The sequence below is a fragment of the Canis lupus genome, unplaced genomic scaffold, assembly GCF_011100685.1.
Source record: "Canis lupus familiaris isolate Mischka breed German Shepherd unplaced genomic scaffold, alternate assembly UU_Cfam_GSD_1.0 chrUn_S1860H2057, whole genome shotgun sequence".
NCBI classification, from domain to species: domain Eukaryota; kingdom Metazoa; phylum Chordata; class Mammalia; order Carnivora; family Canidae; genus Canis; species Canis lupus.
The window spans coordinates 6,674-25,399 of NW_023330721.1; the positions used below are offsets into that span (position 1 = coordinate 6,674).

Here is an 18,726-nt window from a genome sequence, read left to right on the forward strand (position 1 = left end):
GATATAATTTTCGATTGGAAATGATCTCATAAAAATCAAAGATGTGACATTGCATACACTGTGATGTTGAAGTCTGAGCTGACTGGGGAGTTTCTTCCTGCCTGTTGCTGAGCCTGCAAGTGAGCTCGCTCAGGGATGACACAGCTGTCTGCATGTGCCTACTGTTTTATCTCAAAACTTGTAGTGACAGGTGTGTCTTGTCACACTCTCTGGTGACCATTACAGGCCTGCCTTGTTTATCATTTCAAGATGAGCTCCGATGTGTGTGACCCTGACAGTACAGAATATAATCAAATGCCTTTGAACCGAGGAAGAGGAATTTATTGCTTGTTAACACATTTTACAGTTTATAGGGTCATTAGCCCCTTAGCTTCCGAGATTTTTTTCAAGCTTGGCTTTGAATCTATAAATTCAACGGATTTCTATCACAGAATTGACAAGAAATGTGATATTTAGTGTAGCCTTTTATAAAATCCTTACCTCATATATAACGTATAACAAAAAAAAGAGTTAATAAGATGCTTTTCCTTTTCTTATCCATCTCAGAGGGGAATAATATAGCAAAGTTGTGTAACAAACAGTGAATTTTCTATATTGGAGTAGAAGATGTCTTAAACGTCATTAGTTTTATTTTTTATAAATTTATTTTTTATTGGTGTTCAATTTGCCAACATATAGAATAACACCCGGTGCTCATCCCGTCAAGTGTCCCCCTCAGTGCCCGCCACCCAGTCACCCCCCCCCCCTGCCCACCCCCCTTCCACCACCCCTAGTTCGTTTCCCAGAGTTAGGAGTCTTTATGTTCTGTCTCCCTTTCTGATACTTCCCACTCATTTTTCTCCTTTCCCCTTTATTCCCTGTCACTATTTTTTATATTCCCCAAATGAATGAGACCATATAATGTTTGTCCTTCTCCGCTTGACTTACTTCACTCAGCATAATACCCTCCGGTTCCATCCACGTCGAAGCAAATGGTGGGTATTTGTCGTTTCTAATGGCTGAGGAATATTCCATTTACCCCAAAGATACAGATGCAATGAAACGCGGGGACACCTGCACCCCGATGTTTCTAGCAGCAGTGTCCACAGTAGCCAAACTGTGGAAGGAGCCTCGGTGCATGGAAAGATGAGTGGATAAAGAAGATGTGGTTTATGTAGAAAACGTCATCGATTTTTTTTTCAATTTTTATTTATTTATGATAGTCACAGAGAGAGAGAGAGAGAGAGGCAGAGACACAGGCAGAGGGAGAAGCAGGCTCCATGCACCGGGAGCCCGACGTGGGATTCGATCCCGTGTCTCCAGGATCGCGCCCTGGGCCAAAGGCAGGCGCCAAACCGCTGCGCCACCCAGGGATCCCAACGTCATCGATTTTAAATAACTGCACGACAGGGGCCGGGAGGGAGGCGAGGCCGAGCGGGGGAGGCGGGGCGGGGCCGCGGGGAGGCCGGGGCGGCGAGCAGGACGCGGCGCCCGGGAAGGAGAGAAGGCGGCTTCTGGCGGGGGGGGGCGCGCGGCCCGGGGAGCGATGCCCAGCTCCAGCCGCGTGCAGCCGCAGCAGGCGGGGACCGAAGCCGCCCCGCGGCCGAGCCCTGGGCCCCGGCCGCCTGCTGGGGGCGGCGCTGCCGGGGGCGCCGGCCTGGCCGCTGCGGGCGGCCTCCGCCAGCAGAGGGGCCTGGGGACGGAGACGGAGCGCCCCCGGCAGGCGCCGCGCGGGACCCCCGGCCGAGCCCGGCGTCCCCCTCTCCCGCGCTCGTCGTGCTCCGGACGGGCGTGGAGCCGCTGCAACCCGCTGCGAGGCCGAGGAGGAGGAGCAAGCGGAGGGGCGGGGGAGGAAGGGCGCACGGTGGTGGAGACGGCCGTGGAGTGGCGCCCGGGCAGCCGCAGGTCGGCCGCCTCTTCGGCCGGGAGCTCCGGGGCGGCCGCGCCCGGGGCCTGGGGGGCTTCCAAGGCCGGGCCCCGAGCGGCAGGCGGCGCCTTCTAGAGGACCCGGGCCGCCGAGCCCCAGCCCGGCCGGCCGGGACCCGCGGCACAGCACCTCCCCCTGGACGGGCAGCCGCCGCGAGTGGCCTGGGCCGGGCGGCTGGGTCTGGCTGCGAGGTCTCTGGGGAACGAGACTCATGGAAGAAAGAAAGCAGCCGAGAGAAGTGCCTGGAAGTGCTTTACGGAAACGACCACATACCTGCTGCTTCTCAGGCTTGTGCATGTCGACCCGGGGGTGACGAGCTCCAGGGTGTGCTGCTCCACCGGGTAACGTCACAGCTCTTCCTAGACACCCCAGGGTCCAAAGCAGCGAAACAAACTTCAAAACTCTTTCTTCAGTGGAAGACTTCTGGAAGTTCACCGAAGGTGCCTCATGGGATGGGCTGTACTGGAAGACACGGCCCCGCAACAGGACCGAAGCCGACAACCGACGTTTTGTCTCTATGAGAACCTCCTGTTAGGCTTCCACGGATCCGGCAACTCAGAGTCAGAAATGGATCCTGCTCTATCCCCCCGGACTGAAGAGATGAGATTAAAGAGTGCTATGATGTCTACTCTGTCACAAAAAGGTGACTTTTTGTCACCTCCACAAAAGCACTCCTACATCCGCAAGACCAGGCGCGAGCAAACTGTTTCTACGGAGCTTCGGGATTCTCCCACCTGGAGGCGCTGCCGGATGACAGCGAGGAATTGCAGCGCTTTGAGGCTGTGTCTGCCAAGGGCCAAGAGGCCCTGGTGTCCAGGGCTTCCCTGAGGCCACAATCGAGGATTTCCACAGCACGTTCGTGGGCCTGATGGAGCGGGTGGAGAAGCAGACCTCTGTAGCTGACCTGCTCCTCCTTCCACGGCCACAGCACCTCGGACTACCTGGTGGTGTACCTGCGGCTGCTCACCTCCGGCTCCCTGCAGTGCCAGAGCAAGTTCTTCAGCACTTCCTGGAGGGCGGGCGGACAGTCCAGGAGTTCTGTCAGCAGGAGGTGGAGCCCACGTGCAAGGAGAGCGACCACATTCACTCCACCGCACTGGCCCAGGCCCTGAGCGTCTCCGTCCAGGTGGAGCACGTGGACCGCGCGAGGGCGGCCACCACCAACCCGCACACCTTCCCCGAGGGCTCTGAGCCCAAGGTGTACCTTCTCTGCCGGCCTGGGCACTACCATATCCTCTACAAACAGGGCTGGCCCCGGCCTCCCGCTGCCCTGTCTGCCCTCCCCTCTGCCAGGCGCTAGACATGTGCAGAAGTTTTTTGTGGTTATAAATGGTCATATTTCACTCCCTCCTCCACCTTCCCCCTCACGCAACCTTCCACATTTTATTAAAGGAGATGCTGGTGGTGAAAATAAAGTAGTGAAGTGTCAGTAGTGAAGACCGGGCTCCTTTTGGTCTAAGAAACAGAACTGCGGAAGTGTCCGTGCCCTGTAGCCATGTGCCCTGGCTTCTCCATCCCTTCATTCATTCATCCTCTAAACTCTTAACCAAGGAGAAGATGCTTTAAGTGAGTCTTCAGTGCTTATAGTTAAGACCATGCAGACCATGGCCAAAGTGACCTTTGGTTTCTCAGATTTTCTCTACTTTTTACTGCCTTCAGCTTCTGCATACGTATTTTTCAAAAGACTAAATTGTTGACTATATGGCCAACAAGAAAGTAGCTACAGGGCCTCTGGAGATTTCTTTGAAGATTCCTGGATCCTGTTTTCCTAGATCCAGTGACATCGTTCACTAGGTTGTTATCGGGTACTATTCTGGAACAGAAATTCTCATTTTACTAGCGTTTATGAATACATTTTTGTTCAGAGTACAGGTATTTAAAGTGTATACTAAACTTGTGAGCCAGTTTCCTGTCTGGTTTAAAACCTGGCGTCTCAAATGTGTGTTTATGATTTTGAATATGTATTGTCCATTGTGCAGATCTGTGGGGGTTTTGGTGTCCTTTTGTAACCATACTTAAAACATCTTGTGTATGAAGGGAAGCTAGTCAATACTTTTAGAAATACTGTAACTATTATAAAGAAATAAGAGTGTGCAGCCCAGGTGGCTCAGCGGTTTAGCACCGCCTTCAGCCCAGGGTGTGTTCCTGGAGACCCGGGATTGAGGCCCATGTCCAGCTCCCTGCATGGAGCCTGCTTCTCCCTCTGCCTATGTCTCTGCCTCTCTCTTTCTCTCTGTGTCTCTCATGAATAAATAAATAAAATCTTAAAACAATAAATAACTGCATTACAATTTCAAATGCATTCTATAAACTCCTATCAATACATCATAAGCTTATCTATAAAAATACTATAGTAAATGAATTAAAGAAACAAAACATTATTTTTAAACACTATGGAAATTTCACTTGTTTACTTTCAAAAAAATTATTTATTTATTAATGACAGAGACACACACCGAGAGAGAGAGAGAGAGAGAGAGAGAGAGAGAGAAGCAGGACAGAGGCAGGCAGAGAAGCAGGCTCCATGTAGGGAGCCTGACGAGGACCTCGATCCCGGGTCTCCAGGATTACACCCTAGGCTGAAGGCAGCGCTAAACCACTGAGCCACCTGGGCTGCCCACTTGTTCACTTTTTATTTATTAATAGTTTTTCTAGAATATGGAGAAACTTAAATTTAAAACAATTGCTATTTGGCAAAAGTGTATATATTTTAACAATATTTGGGATTTAAATTAATAATTGATTACAAGATAAATTTTGTTTGTTTTTAAAGATTTTATTTATATATTCATGAGAGAAACAAAGAAGAAGAGAGGCAGAGACACAGGCAGAGGGAAAAGCAGGCTCTCTGGGGGGAGTCCTATCAGGACTTGATCCCAGGACTCTGGAGTCACTCCCTGAGCCAAAGGCAGGTGTTCAAACACTGAGCTATGAGTTGCCCCAGAAGATAAAAATTTTTAAGCAAAATGATTGAAAATATTCCTGAATTCTAACAAAAAGAAAGAAGGAAAATAAGTTATAGTGATTCGATACCTTTAAATGGAATTGAAATCAATTGGAATTAAATTATGTGATACATATTTCTTAATCATAACAATGGACTCCTGTACTAGACAGGAGGTAGTTTATCTTATATTTAGTAAGAAGGAAAACCACATTAGTTCTAGCACAGTGAGAAGATATTCATTAAAATAGCTATTTAACACTAAAAAGCCACTTCAAGAGTATGCTGACCCTCTCCCATTCAATTATCATCTTCCATTAGAACACAGGATGAACCTCAAAGATGCAAAATAGGATAAAGTCTATGTACCTGGCAAGTTTCTTAGTTATAAACGACAGAAACCAACTCTGCCTAACTGGAGTCATTGGGATCATTGAAAAGATATCAGGTAACTCACGAATTTATTGACTTGTTGGCAACTCAGCTAAGAAACAGAGGGAGGCTGGGTCAGGGAGAACACAAGCACAGCCAGATGCTGCCCCCGATGCAGCCGCCTCCAGGTCATCTCCACTGAGTCCTTCACCGGTTTCCTCAAACAAGAGCCATCACCTTCCACGTGAAAACTCTCCCACTAAAATCATGCTGTGGGACTCCAACAGCAGTTCTTCTTAGTCCATGAGTCTGAGTTCAGCCTCATATTAGTCCTAATAATTCAGCAGCTGCTGAATTTCATTGTGTTGAGCGGGTCTTCTCCTCAGACTCCAAACTATTTACACTTTCCCCCTGCTGTTTGGGATGCCCCTGTACCCAGGATACCCTCTTCTTCAATGTGTCCCTTGGTGTAACCCCACTTCACAACCCTTCTGCTGAGGGGATTCCATCTACTTTCACAGCTAAGACTCTCTCTCTCTCTTGCCTCCAAGTCTCTAACTCCACCAGCCTCTGAATTCCAGATCCTCACTGCTCTTTCCTTTCTGTCCACTTCAGCATTCACATTCAACATGTTTCGAGGTCAATTTATCATGTTGCTCGATCTTTCTTTTTTCCTTTCTTCTTCCGTGCACTTTCTCTGTAGGCAAGTCCAGCTTCTGCACCCCCCAAGACCTACCTAAACATGAGGCATTTTCAGTTTCTCCATCTCTTTCACCTTACAGGTTCAGATGGTGGCTACAGGGGTTAATTATTATTGTCTCTTCCCTCATTATTCCAGTAGCAGAACTACCCTGTGCTGTTTCTTTTTTAAATTTTTTTTTATTTATTCATGATAGCCACAGAGAGAGAGAGAGAGAGAGAGAGAGAGAGGCAGAGACATAGGCAGAGGGAGAAGCAGGCTCCATGCACTGGGAGCCCGACGTGGGACTCGATCCCAGGTCTCCAGGATCGTGCCCTGGGCCAAAGGCAGGCGCTAAACCGCTGCACCACCCAGGGATCCCCCCTGTGCTGTTTCAACTCTTCAGGCAAGCGCTGACTCTGACTGGAGTGACACATTGAAGAACGGCCACCTCCCACAATGAAGAAATTGGAGTCTTTCCCCACAGAGGTTCACAAGGAAGCTACAGGAAGAAGATTCCTTTCCTTTTTGATTGTAAAGTGGTGGAAACATGAGGCCAGAAGATTCTACAGGCATGTCCCGGTGCCCTATGCCCCACACCCGCCAGTCTACAGTAATAGAAAATAAGGCTGTTGGGTTAGAAGGGAGGGATCAGAGATGGAGAGCAATTGACAGAGCTGGTGTCCCTGCTTCCAGGTGCACTCCTTTCCTACCCATGGTTTAGTTACTGAGATATTATTTCTCTCCTTTTATACTTAGTCAGGATGCCACTACTAGATGAATTTTCCCACCCCTATATTAATTATGTCACAGCTTACTCGGCATCATTCTCCATTACCTGCAGCATAAAGACCTCACTGTGACAGTCAGTCCTACATGATCTGGACCTAACATTTCCCATCTCATCTCCTGCAAGTCTTTCCTCTCCTCTCTTATGTTATAAACTCTGGCCTTTTTTTCATTTGTTATCTCATTGGCCCATTACATTTCTACCCAGCTGAATAGCACAGATTACCTCTTCTCCTGCAGTGAATTAAGCACTGAACAGTGGATCTGCAAGTCCCATGTTGGAGTCTAAATTCCATTTTCTCTGTGTGGAGTCATCGCTCTGCAAGTCTGTTATTTCTCATTTGTGAAATGATACAGTATCTTAGCTTCACTTAAAAAAAAGATTTTCTTTATTTATTTGTGAGAGAACGAGAGAGAGAGAGGCAGAGACACAGGCAGAGGTAGAAGCATGCTCCATGCAGGGAGCCTGACATGGGACTTGATCTGGGGTCTCCAGGATCATGCCCTGGGCTGAAGGCAGACACTAAACCTGAGCCACCCAGGTTAACTTTAAATGAGATGTGTTACAATATCTTTGAAGGAATTTTATGCCCATGTAATTTTATTCAGGAGATTCTATTTAACTGGCTGTTGATTTTACTTAATCTGCTGAGTAGCAAGAAAATTATATGGAGACCTTTCATAATATCTGAGATTCACAGAAGCCAAAGAGTGCTTGGTATATTCAATGGGCCAATATAGATATTCAAGTCCTGCATCAGGCTGAGTTGTGCCCCCTTAGCAGTCATCTGAGAGTTTGCTTGTAAAACCAAAGCCACACGGGTGTTTTCCGCTCAGAGGAAACTGGAAAGCAGAGCAGCTGATACCTGGGACTCTGCATTAAATTTGGTCCCACTAGTGATGTCCTGGAAGTCTTGTCCACCCCCCTAGAATCATGGGAGCTTCCTGGCTTTGCTGGACAATCAGGTCCACGTGACCATGAACAACTGTTCAACGTGGACTCTGCAAAATACTCCTCCCTCCGAGGCTCACTCTTTTGAGGCTCTCTTCGACAACTTTACAGTAACTGGTTCTCCTCTACTCCAGGGGAGAAAAGTGGTCCATCTGAAATTTTAAGTTTGAGTTTAGATGAAAATTTTTCATTGTAAATTTCATTGCTCTTCTCCCTCAAATACTCGGCAGAGAAATGACTGCGGGCAAATGGATTGAAACAGATCTTTCATTTCAACACTCCTTACGTTTTTGTGGAAAACTGTTACATATTCTTAGGTAAAGTTGCCAAAGGCTCTGACAAAAATTTTACCACCTCTCGTCTAAGGAAAACGTCTTGCCTATTAAAAAGAACTGTGTCAATTTTTAGCAAACTTATGAAGGCAAATATATTGGAAAACAAAAGGAGTTTTGTCTTTTGTGGGGGTCGATGAACAGAAAAAAGTTTTCAGAGTTAATGACTCAGGCTGAGGATCTCTGAGTCCTGTAGGCTTTGCTTCCACGTGGTAGCAATTGTATTTAAACAATGAAATTGCTTTATAGTATAAGCAAACTATAAACTATAGTTTATAGTAAGCAAAGGAATTGGGAGTCATAGGGTCTCCCAAGGCTTGGAATCATCCACATAACCCCAGGGAGTCACTTGCAGTGAATGGGGCTCTGCTTAATTATCATCAAAATTGTGATTTGAGAATCATCATAGTGAATTCTGAGGTGGAATTCTAAGGTGTCGCCTAGTTTGATACTGTTTGTCTTTCTGCTGCTTTTGCATCTCATGTTGCAGAAGTCTAGCCTTAGGCTCACAAAGAACACAAGTACTGGCAGAAGGAAATGCTTTGGCAAAGGTTTAGTGGTTTCAGAAATCAGGTCTAGCAACCTGTCATGTGGAATCTTCAAACGTGTCTGTTAGCAAAACTGTGGTATTTTGAAATCACTTGTTGGTTAAATTGGAATCACCCTGAGACAGAAAAGTTCTGGCCAGAGATTGAAGCTCCACTGCTATAAAGGGTCAGTAAGTCAAAGATCTCTATTATTAGTATATTACTACTTATGTGCTTTAATTCAACATTTTGACAAATATGTACAGGGCCATTTTCTCTGATCTATCAAGAATTGTCTAACAGGAAATGAACTTCTACTCCTTATCTGGACTCCTTTTAAAGGAAATGCACCCCCAATCTGCTCTTCTCCATTCTGTTCATACATAGCAGGAAGAGTTCACAAGTTGCTTAGTTACCTCTGCTCCATGTAATTAATGCAAGATGTTTATAGCTCAGACGTATCCCTCAGTAGACGTATTTTATGTGGTCTACATTTTTTTATTTTGGCAGTATTGGTATAACAACTTTCTGACCAACATTTGTTTTAAATGAGCAGGTTATATAGTTACAGTTTTACAAGTTTGCATTTCAAATTGAATAAGCTTATATAATTTAAATGGTCACAAGTTTTTCCTACCATTAATACATTCCTATGAATAACACATTTAACCCCTTGTCAATAAACTGGGCTGGTTTCCTATATTTACAGTCACCAGAAAATGAGATTGTGGGATAAATTTATCCTTGTCAGATGCTTGATTTGACTGAGGTTGTGGAGCAAGGAAGGCTTAACTGAGTTAAATTTGGAGAGCTGAGTAAATGATTCATAAAGCATACCTTTAATTACAAATTCTAGCACGATGGTTTTCTATCACACAGAAGTCTTCTATTTGTTTTCCTAACATATAGAAATAATCATTGATAAAACATTGAACTTTCTTCTCATTCATTTATGTACACAGCCTAATAATAGTTAATGTCTTCATGAACTTAACTTATATGATCAACAGATTATAATGATTCGTACCACAAGTTTTGAGGGCCTAATATGTATAGACTTTGTGTGAGGCAGTAGTAATATGGGAAAACTTGATTCTTGTCTCATGGAATCAAAGAATGAATCTCACGGGCACAGGAAAGTGAGCAAAGGAATAGAAATTTATTAAGTAAAGATACAGAGAAAGCTCTCAGAAGTGAGAGGGGTCCCGAAAGGGTTGCCACTGTGGGCTTGTAGGGTTGGTCTTTTATTGAGAGCCTAATCAGGGAACCTAAATCCTTTTAACATATCTATTATCACCATTGAGTAAGGACTAGTATAACATCTTTAATGACTTACTTCCTTTCTAGAGTATGATGATTTTTTCTTGGTCACAAGGAGCTGTGATAACAAGACCCCACCTCTGGCACTTGGGGCAGGGTGGTCTGGCTTATTTAACTCTGGTTTACTTTTATCTACATATTTTTGGGATTTTTGTGAGGTTGAGTCCGGAGGCCCCTACTTAGCCCTGCTGGCCCCATTTGTCTCTAATTCAGTAGATATATACGAATAAATTCTAAATAGTCAAGGATGTTATATTTCAGGAATGTTTAATCATGATTCAATGCGATAAATGTCCTATTATAGGTATATACAAGTACTACACAGAAGAACAGAGATAGTGGAGAAGTGGGTTGAATTTCTGTTGTGGTCTAGGCATTGTACAATCATTTTACATACAAAATCTTATTTAATTTTCACAATATATCTGAGGCTTGTAGAAATAGAGCTGGTAGAAGTCCTGGACTTGGCCACGATTACATAGCTAGAAATGGTGGGGTGAGGATTTCAAGCCAAATTTATCTGATTTCAGACCTCTGTTCTCCCAACCATTGCAAGTTGCCTTATTCTCCCTAAGAAATGAGAGGATAGGAACTGAGGAGAGTCAGAAAAAGATTGAGAAATGGTATGACATTTGGAATGAGAAAATATGCATAAGGCTCACAGGTCTTGTCATTGGGACTGTCTTTTGGGGATAAAGAATTACCACAAGGAAGTTTCAGGAACAAGGTGAACATGTTCAAGAACTGGCAAGCATTTCAGAACAGTTGAAGCTTGAGGAGAAAAACAGAGATTGGCAAGATTTGGTGACATAGAGGTTGAGAAAAAAGCCACAAATTGTTTTCAGTATCAAGCCAAAGAGTTCTGATTTCATTAAAAAGTTAAAGAAGATAATGAATGCTTTGGGATGAGCAATAACAGACCAGATAGCATTTCTACAGGGGATCTTCCTGGTGGCAGTGTGGAGAAGGCAAAGGGATTGAAGTTGCTGAGGTAGAAACTAATTTGTAGTGTTTCAGCCAAGAAATAATGATCACTTGAGTCAAAGATTAACAAAGGTATGCACAGGGAAGGATTGTTGCTATTTTTTTAAAAGATTTTATTTATTTATTCATGAGAAACACAGAGAGAGGAAGAGACCTAGGCAGAGGGAGAAGTAGGCTCCCTACAGGGAGCCCAATGTGGCACTAAATTCCAGGACCCCGGGATCCTGCACTGAGTTGAAGGCAGATGCTCAGGCACTGAGCCACCCAGGCATCCTGATGCTAAAGATTTTAAGGATATAAATATCACAGGCCTTGGATTTGCACATATAAAATGAAGTGGGTTTAAAATTTGCAGAGTAACTCAAAATGGATGAAAGATCTAACTGTGAGACAAGATTCCATCAAAATCCTAGAGGAGAACACAGGCAACACCCTTTTAGAACTTGGCCACAGTAACTTCTTGCAAGATACATCCACGAAGGCAAAAGAAACCAAAGCAAAAATGAACTATTGGGACTTCATCAAGGTAAGAAGCTTTTGCACAGCAAAGGATACAGTCAACAAGACTCCAAGACAACCGTACAGAATGGCCCCGAGACGGACATTTGCAAAGGACGTATCAGATAAAGTGTTAGTTTCCCAGATCTATAAAGAACTTATTTAAACTGAACCACCACCAAAGAAACAAACAATCCAATCATGAAATGGGCAAAAGACATGAACAGAAATCTCACACGAGGCAGACATAGACATGGCAACATGCACATGAGAAAATGCTCTGCATCCACTTGCCATCAGGGAACTACAAATCAAAAACCACAATGACGATCCCACCTCACACCATTGAGAATCGGGGACAAAATAACAAGGCAGGAAAACCACACAATGTGGGAGAGGATGTGGAGAAAGGGTGACCCCTCTTGCACTGTGGTAGGAATGTGAACTGGTGCAGCCACTCTGGGAAAACTGTGTGGAGGTTCCTCAAAGAGTGTAAAAATAGACCTACCCTACGACCCAGCAATTGCACTGCTGAGGATTTACCCCAAAGATTCAGATGCAATGAAACCACCGGGACAGGGCAGCCCCGGGTGCTCAGTGGTTTAGCCCTGCCTTCAGCCCAGGACATGACCCTGGAGACCCGCGGATCGAGTTCCACGTCGGGCTCCTGCATGGAGCCGCTTCTCCCTCTGCCTGTATCTCTGCCTCTCTCTTTTCTCTGTGTTTCTCATGAATAAATAAATTAAAAAAAAGAAACACTGGGACACGTGCACCCTGATGTTTCTAGCAGCGATGTCCACAATACCCAAACTGTGGAATGAGCCTCAGTGTCTATCGAAAGATGAATGGATTTAAAGAAGATGTTGGTTTATGTATACAATGGAATATTACTCAGCATCAGAAAGGACAAATACCACCATTTGCCTTCAACGTGGATGGTACTGGAGGGGTATTATGCTGCGTGAAATAAGTCAATCGGAGGACAAGCATTATATGATCTCATTCATTTGGGGAAAATAAAAATAGTGAAGGGAATAACAGGGGAAAGGAGAAAAAATGAGTGGGAAATGTCAGAAAGGGAGACAGAACATGAAAGACTCCTAACTCTGGGAAATGAATTGCGGGTGGTGGAAGGGGAGGTGGGCAGAGGTGGGGGTGACTGGGTGGCGGGCACTGAGTTGGGCACTGATGGGATGAGCACTGGGTATTATTCTATATGTTGGCAAATTGAACACAATAAAAAATAAATTTATTTAAAAAATTAAAATAAAAATAAATGACAATGGCCAAAAAAATAAATAAAAATAAAATGCTTACCCTGTCATAATATAGCTTATAAAATATTAAGCTACTTTTTAATAAAATTTATAGCCATATCTTAAAAATAAAATAAAATAAACTTTGCAGAGGTCCTATCCCTGTCACCTTTTTGTTTGTTCCTTTTTAGTTACTTGATAAATTCTGGCCCTCTGCTTTTTCAAGCAGTAGTTGAAGGGAAGACATTACCTATGAAAATGGCCTGAAAAATCAATTGTAGTTGTTGTAATTTTAGTCTAAAATAGGAATAAAGGGAGAAAGGAGAAAAATAAGTGGGAAAGGTCAGAAAGGGAGACAGAACATGAAAGACTCCTAACTCTGGGATATGAACTAGGGGGTAGTGGAAGGGGAGGTGGGCGGCGGGGGTGGGGGTGACTAGGTGACGGCATGAGGTGTGCACTTGATGGGATGAGACTGGGTGTTATTCTATATGTTGACAAATTGAACACAATAAAAAATAAATTAATAATAATAATAATAAAATAAAATAGGATTGCAAGTCATTGCAGATAGAATACAAGCAAATTCAATTTGATCTCTGTCTTTAAATCTGGACGAACCAGAAACTGTCACTTTATAAGTAGAAAGAAGTACTCCTAAACTGCCTTTTGTGTCCTGCGGCAACCTACCTCTTTCTATATGTGGGTACTATCAGGCATAGAGTGTAAAAGAATATCACACATGCACAAAAATATGCATAGAACCATAAGGTCTACCTCATATGGAAGAAACACATAATCCAACTTGTTTCTTCTTTCATCCCTCCTTTAAAACATGACCTCCTCACTTCCATCTGGAGCATTTTATGAAGCAACTTCCTAGAATGTGCAGAAGGTCAGATCAAGTTTTCCTAAATCTGTGGGCTGCTTGGAGAGAATTTCAGTAAGTAAAGGCAATAAATTAAATTCAAAATGGAATTGAAGTTGATAGATAAAACATAAAGTTTTCAGGCATATGCAGGGGTGGCAACAGTATGAAATGAACAGCTAAGCTGTGAACAAATGCCCAGTTGTTTCTAAATACATTATTTAGATTTATGTTTTGCTTTCTATTTGTCAAGTGTTGAGATAACTGTGGAAAACCACTGCAGCCCCCAAACATTTGGAAATGTAATTTCAGTAGGAAAGTTAAAATCTAGGTATGACCATTATTAGCCTACAGGCACAGTCATTAGCTACAATGATATCAGTAATATTCACTTTTATGGGCATCACTGGGTTAATTGTGTAGACACGGCATTTTATTCACATTGCAGTAGTATGTGGATGGAAAGTCCCAAGATTCATACCCTTTAAAAATTATCATTAATCTGGGGGAATGCAGTCTTCCCAATTATCTTCTACAATTATACACTACTACTAGTGTTTTGACTGACTTGTACAGAAATTATCTTTTGCAATTCACGAATGGCAGGAGAGATCATGGGTGTTTCCTACATTTCTAACATTGTAGATTTAACTTTATGCCACCATAGTTACAGAGTTGAAATTTCATGGCAATCTTGAGTCAAAATATCTATTACTTTCTTCCTATCTTTTCCTACTTAAAGATGCATTTGCCTCTAAGTGAATGTTGATATCTCACAGGTAAAATAATGGACTATGATGCAACACATCTTATTTTCTTCATGTGTTTGTTCTGATATATACCTTCCAGAAGACAGAATTTAAGTAAGTCTAATTATGTTTTTTTTATCATTTTGCACCTTTAAAATGTCACTGAACACACCTGTCATTGCCACCTCCAGCTAAATGACAGCATCCAGCCCTTTGGAAACATATGTGAGCTTATGCTGAAAAGCTTATTCCGAGCTCAGAGAAACCATGGAGTATTAAAAATATATTGTACTTCACATGCTTATAAAAGTCATATCCACTTCTAGAGACCACTGGTTTCACTTTTCTTTTTTTTAAATATTATTTATTTATTTACTCATAGAGACACAGAGAGAATGAGAGGCAGAGACACAGGCAGAGGTAGAAGCAGGCTCCATGCAGAGAGCCCGACGTGGGACTCGATCCAGGGTCTCCAGGATCACGCCCTGGGCTGCAGGAGACACTAAACCACTGTACCACCGGAGCTGCCCTGGTTTCACTTTTCCTCCCATTTGATATTATCTCACATCTGTGGAAATATGAGTGGAAGATCACCTCACTTGGCAATAGAAAATTGTGGAACTCTTTATGGAATATTCAACATGAAAATCAAATAATTGGTCTTAGGGGAAACTCCAAATAGAATAGGAGTTCCTGGGAGGATATGAGCTAAAGGAACCATTTTAAAGATACTGCACATATTTCTCTTTGTGAAATGGGGTTGGCACCTAATAATGAAAATGGCACCATCTACATTTCTCTGTAAATAAGTTTGAAATTCTATATTTACAATAAATACAGTATCTTTAACATTTTGTCCCTTCTTTAAGCTCCAAATATAGTCATAGTTCCTTGTGAATCACTGATGGAAAAGAAGATTCTCTATATCCCCTAAGGTATTAATGTAGATATATATACAAAGTAAGGGAAAAATAGCCTTTCATGTGCAACTACACTCACTGTCATTCCAATGTGTCCACAGTCTGCAGGGAAATGTACCTATATAATAAGGGAGCACGGTCTGGACAAGAGGTTTTGGTTCAGGTTCTCTGGAAGGTGGAATATATCCTACTGATTACTTTTGACCAGTATCTTCCCCTGACCTACAATCTGTATTTCTTTTTATGATCAGAACTGTTTTAAGATTTAAATGTATTCTTTTTTTTAATTTATTTTTTATTGGTGTTCAATTTACTAACATACAGAATAACCCCCAGTGCCTGTCACCCATTCACTCCCACCCCCCCGCCCTCCTCCCCTTCTACCACCCCTAGTTCGTTTCCCAGAGTTAGCAGTCTTTACGTTCTGTCTCCCTTTCTGATATTTCCCACACATTTCTTCTCTCTTCCCTTATATTCCCTTTCACTATTATTTATATTCCCCAAATGAATGAGAACATATAATGTTTGTCCTTCTCTGACTGACTTACTTCACTCAGCATAATACCCTCCAGTTCCATCCACGTTGAAGCAAATGGTGGGTATTTGTCATTTCTAATAGCTGAGTAATATCCATTGTATACATAAACCACATCTTCTTTATCCATTCATCTTTCGTTGGACACCAAGGCGCCTTCCACAGTTTGGCTATCGTGGCCATTGCTGCTATAAACATCGGGGTGCAGGTGTCCCGGCGTTTCATTGCATTTGTATCTTTGGGGTAAATCCCCAACAGTGCAATTGCTGGGTCGTAGGGCAGGTATATTTTTAACTGTTTTGAGGAACCTCCACACAGTTTTCCAGAGTGGCTGCACCAGTTCACATTCCCACCAACAGTGTATGAGGGTTCCCTTTTCTCCGCATCCTCTCCAACATGAGGAAGACACAAAGAGATGGAAAAATATTCCATGCTCATGGATCGGCAGAATTAATATTGTGAAAATGTCAATGTTACCCAGGGCAATATACACGTTTAATGCAATCCCTATCAAAATACCATGGACTTTCTTCAGAGAGTTAGAACAAATTATTTTAAGATTTGTGTGGAATCAGAAAAGACCCCGAATAGCCAGGGGAATTTTAAAAAGAAAACCATATCTGGGGGCATCACAATGCCAGATTTCAGGTTGTACTACAAAGCTGTGGTCATCAAGACAGTGTGGTACTGGCACAAAAACAGACACCATAGATCAGTGGAACAGAATAGAGAATCCAGAAGTGGACCCTGAACTTTATGGTCAACTAATATTCGATAAAGGAGGAAAGACTATCCATTGGAAGAAAAGACAGTCTCTTCAATAAATGGTGCTTGGAAAATTGGACATCCACATGCAGAAGAATGAAAATGTATTCTTTAAAAAATAAATGTATTCTTTAGATATTGCTAAGTAAGAAAGAAGTTGTATTTACCCAAACAGGAATTCTAACATTTCTTCTGTGCTTAGCACCAATTTTTTCAGTAGTACCAATTTCTGGCTAAGAAGGGAAAATGTGCATGCATGTGCCCGCGCGTGCGTGTGTGTGTGTTAAAGTTTATTTTCACCAGCCCTCCACAAGATGTTTGCAAGTAGAATCACACTTGAATCGACTGAAATGTAACTAAATTTGGTTGTATCCAGGACCTCATGAAATGAAATGTAATGTCATTGCTACACAAAAGTAGTAGGTGAGGAAAGGGCAATTCTGGGATGCCTGAGTGGATCAGCAGTTGAACATCTGCCTTTGGCTCTGGGCATAATCCTAGAGACCTAGGGTTGAATCCTAAGTCAGGCTCCCCACATGGAGCTTTCTTCTCCCTCTGCCTGTGTCTCTGCCTCTGTGTGTGTGTGTGTGTGTCTCATGAATAAATAATTAAAAATGTTTTAAAAAGGAAAGGACAATTCTAGCCAGGGCAAAGGTCTATGGTGTGGGACAGTTTGGGCAGGGGACTCCCATTCCCACAGATGAGGTCCAGGGCTGCAAAGGGTCAGTGGAGGAAAAGAGGGGTAAGTGACAGAGACCCTATACTCCCCATGCTGAGTGATGTGGTCAAAACTTTATGAGTCTGTCCATTCCCAAAGAGAGAATGTATGAGAGTAAGGGCCTATGAAAAATGGCCACACCTCTATGGGACCAGGGCAAGGCAGTCTTCCTTCTCTTGAACAAAGAGGTAAGGAAAGTGAAGAGTAACGCTTTCTCTGAGCTTCCTTTCCCACCAACCAACAATATAGCCCTTCCTCCTAGCTTCTTCTTCTGCTGTTAAAACGTGGCTACTTTTAAAAACAATTTTAAATAGGCAAATATTCATATTATACTATAATATCAAGCAAGGTGACCTTCTTCAAAACGTGTTGTCAATCACAGATACTGTCTGGGTTTAAGTTTACTACATTAAATGCAAATTAGTCTTAAAGTACCAGCATTCTAATTTAGTAAACTTTTTCTATTTAGTAGTAGATTGCCTAAGGAGTATTTTCAATATGGATATTATGGATATAAAACAGGCAAAGCTTTGGGAGTAGATCTGAAATCTTAGAGCAGAGGAACATACTTCTGAGCTGAATACAATCTATAGGTATTCTTGTTTTTTGCTGCCATGCTATATACAGTAGAACTTAAGCTTATACACCAAAGCAGTCTCAAAACACCTTTGAAAGGAGAACCTTAAAAGAAAGAAAAGAAAGAAGAAAGAAAGAAAGAAAAGAAAAGAAAGAAAGAAAAGAAAGAATAAGAAAAGAACAAGAAGGAAAGAAAGACAAGAAAGAAGAAAGAAAAGAAGAAAAGAAAGAAAAGAAAGAAAGAAAGAAAGAAAGAAAGAAGAAAGAAAGAAAGAAAGAAAGAAAAGAAAGAAAGAAAGAAAGAAGAAAGAAAAAGAAAGAAAGAAAGAAAGGAGAACCTTGCAGTTGCCTGCAGGCATTTATTTAGCCATTTTACGTGCTTAAAAAAATCTACACAATGTCTTTGAAGGACTATGAATGGGTGGTAAGCCCTCCAGCCACTTAACACTGAATACCAGCCATATTTAGGACAAAGTCTTTGTATTTTTGTATCAATAGTTAGGAGGACTTCAACAGGCAAATCTGAGGGGACACAATTCAGCCCATAGCAGCTATCATGAAGTGAATGGATATGGAGCAGAGTTGGGTTGAAATCCGAAAGAACAGTTACAAAGGCAGTGAGCAAAGCAAATGAGAACTCTTGTGAATGGATCTTGGATCTTGGTATTTGGACAAAGTAGCATAGAAATGTAAGTGGATTTGAGAGATGTTGCAGAATGCAAATTTGCAAAAATTGGTGATTGTTTGAATAGATGGGTCAGGGAGAAGGACGAGCCAAGGATGTTCCTCTATGCTCCCAGAATAGATCACTGTGAATATTGGCACTATTTACAATATGAAGAATTGAGGAACAGTCTGAAGATGATTTCTCTTTTGAAAGTGATGATTTTAAATGTCTGAAGACTATCCAGGTGAATGTGACCAGGAAAATCAGGTTAAAATTTTAGCCAGAAACCACAGAGTTATATACTTAGCTTGTTTATTTCCTGTATTTCTTCCTTATAATAAGCATGTATAGTCCCTATCTTTCTTCCCT

At 42.6% G+C, this 18,726-nt stretch overlaps 1 pseudogene; it reads left to right on the forward strand.

The window, feature by feature from the left end:
• Nucleotides 1-2,144: 2,144 nt before the first annotated feature.
• On the forward strand, nucleotides 2,145-4,313 carry LOC119878722 (annotated as a pseudogene).
• The last annotated feature ends 14,413 nt before the right edge of the window (nucleotides 4,314-18,726 follow it).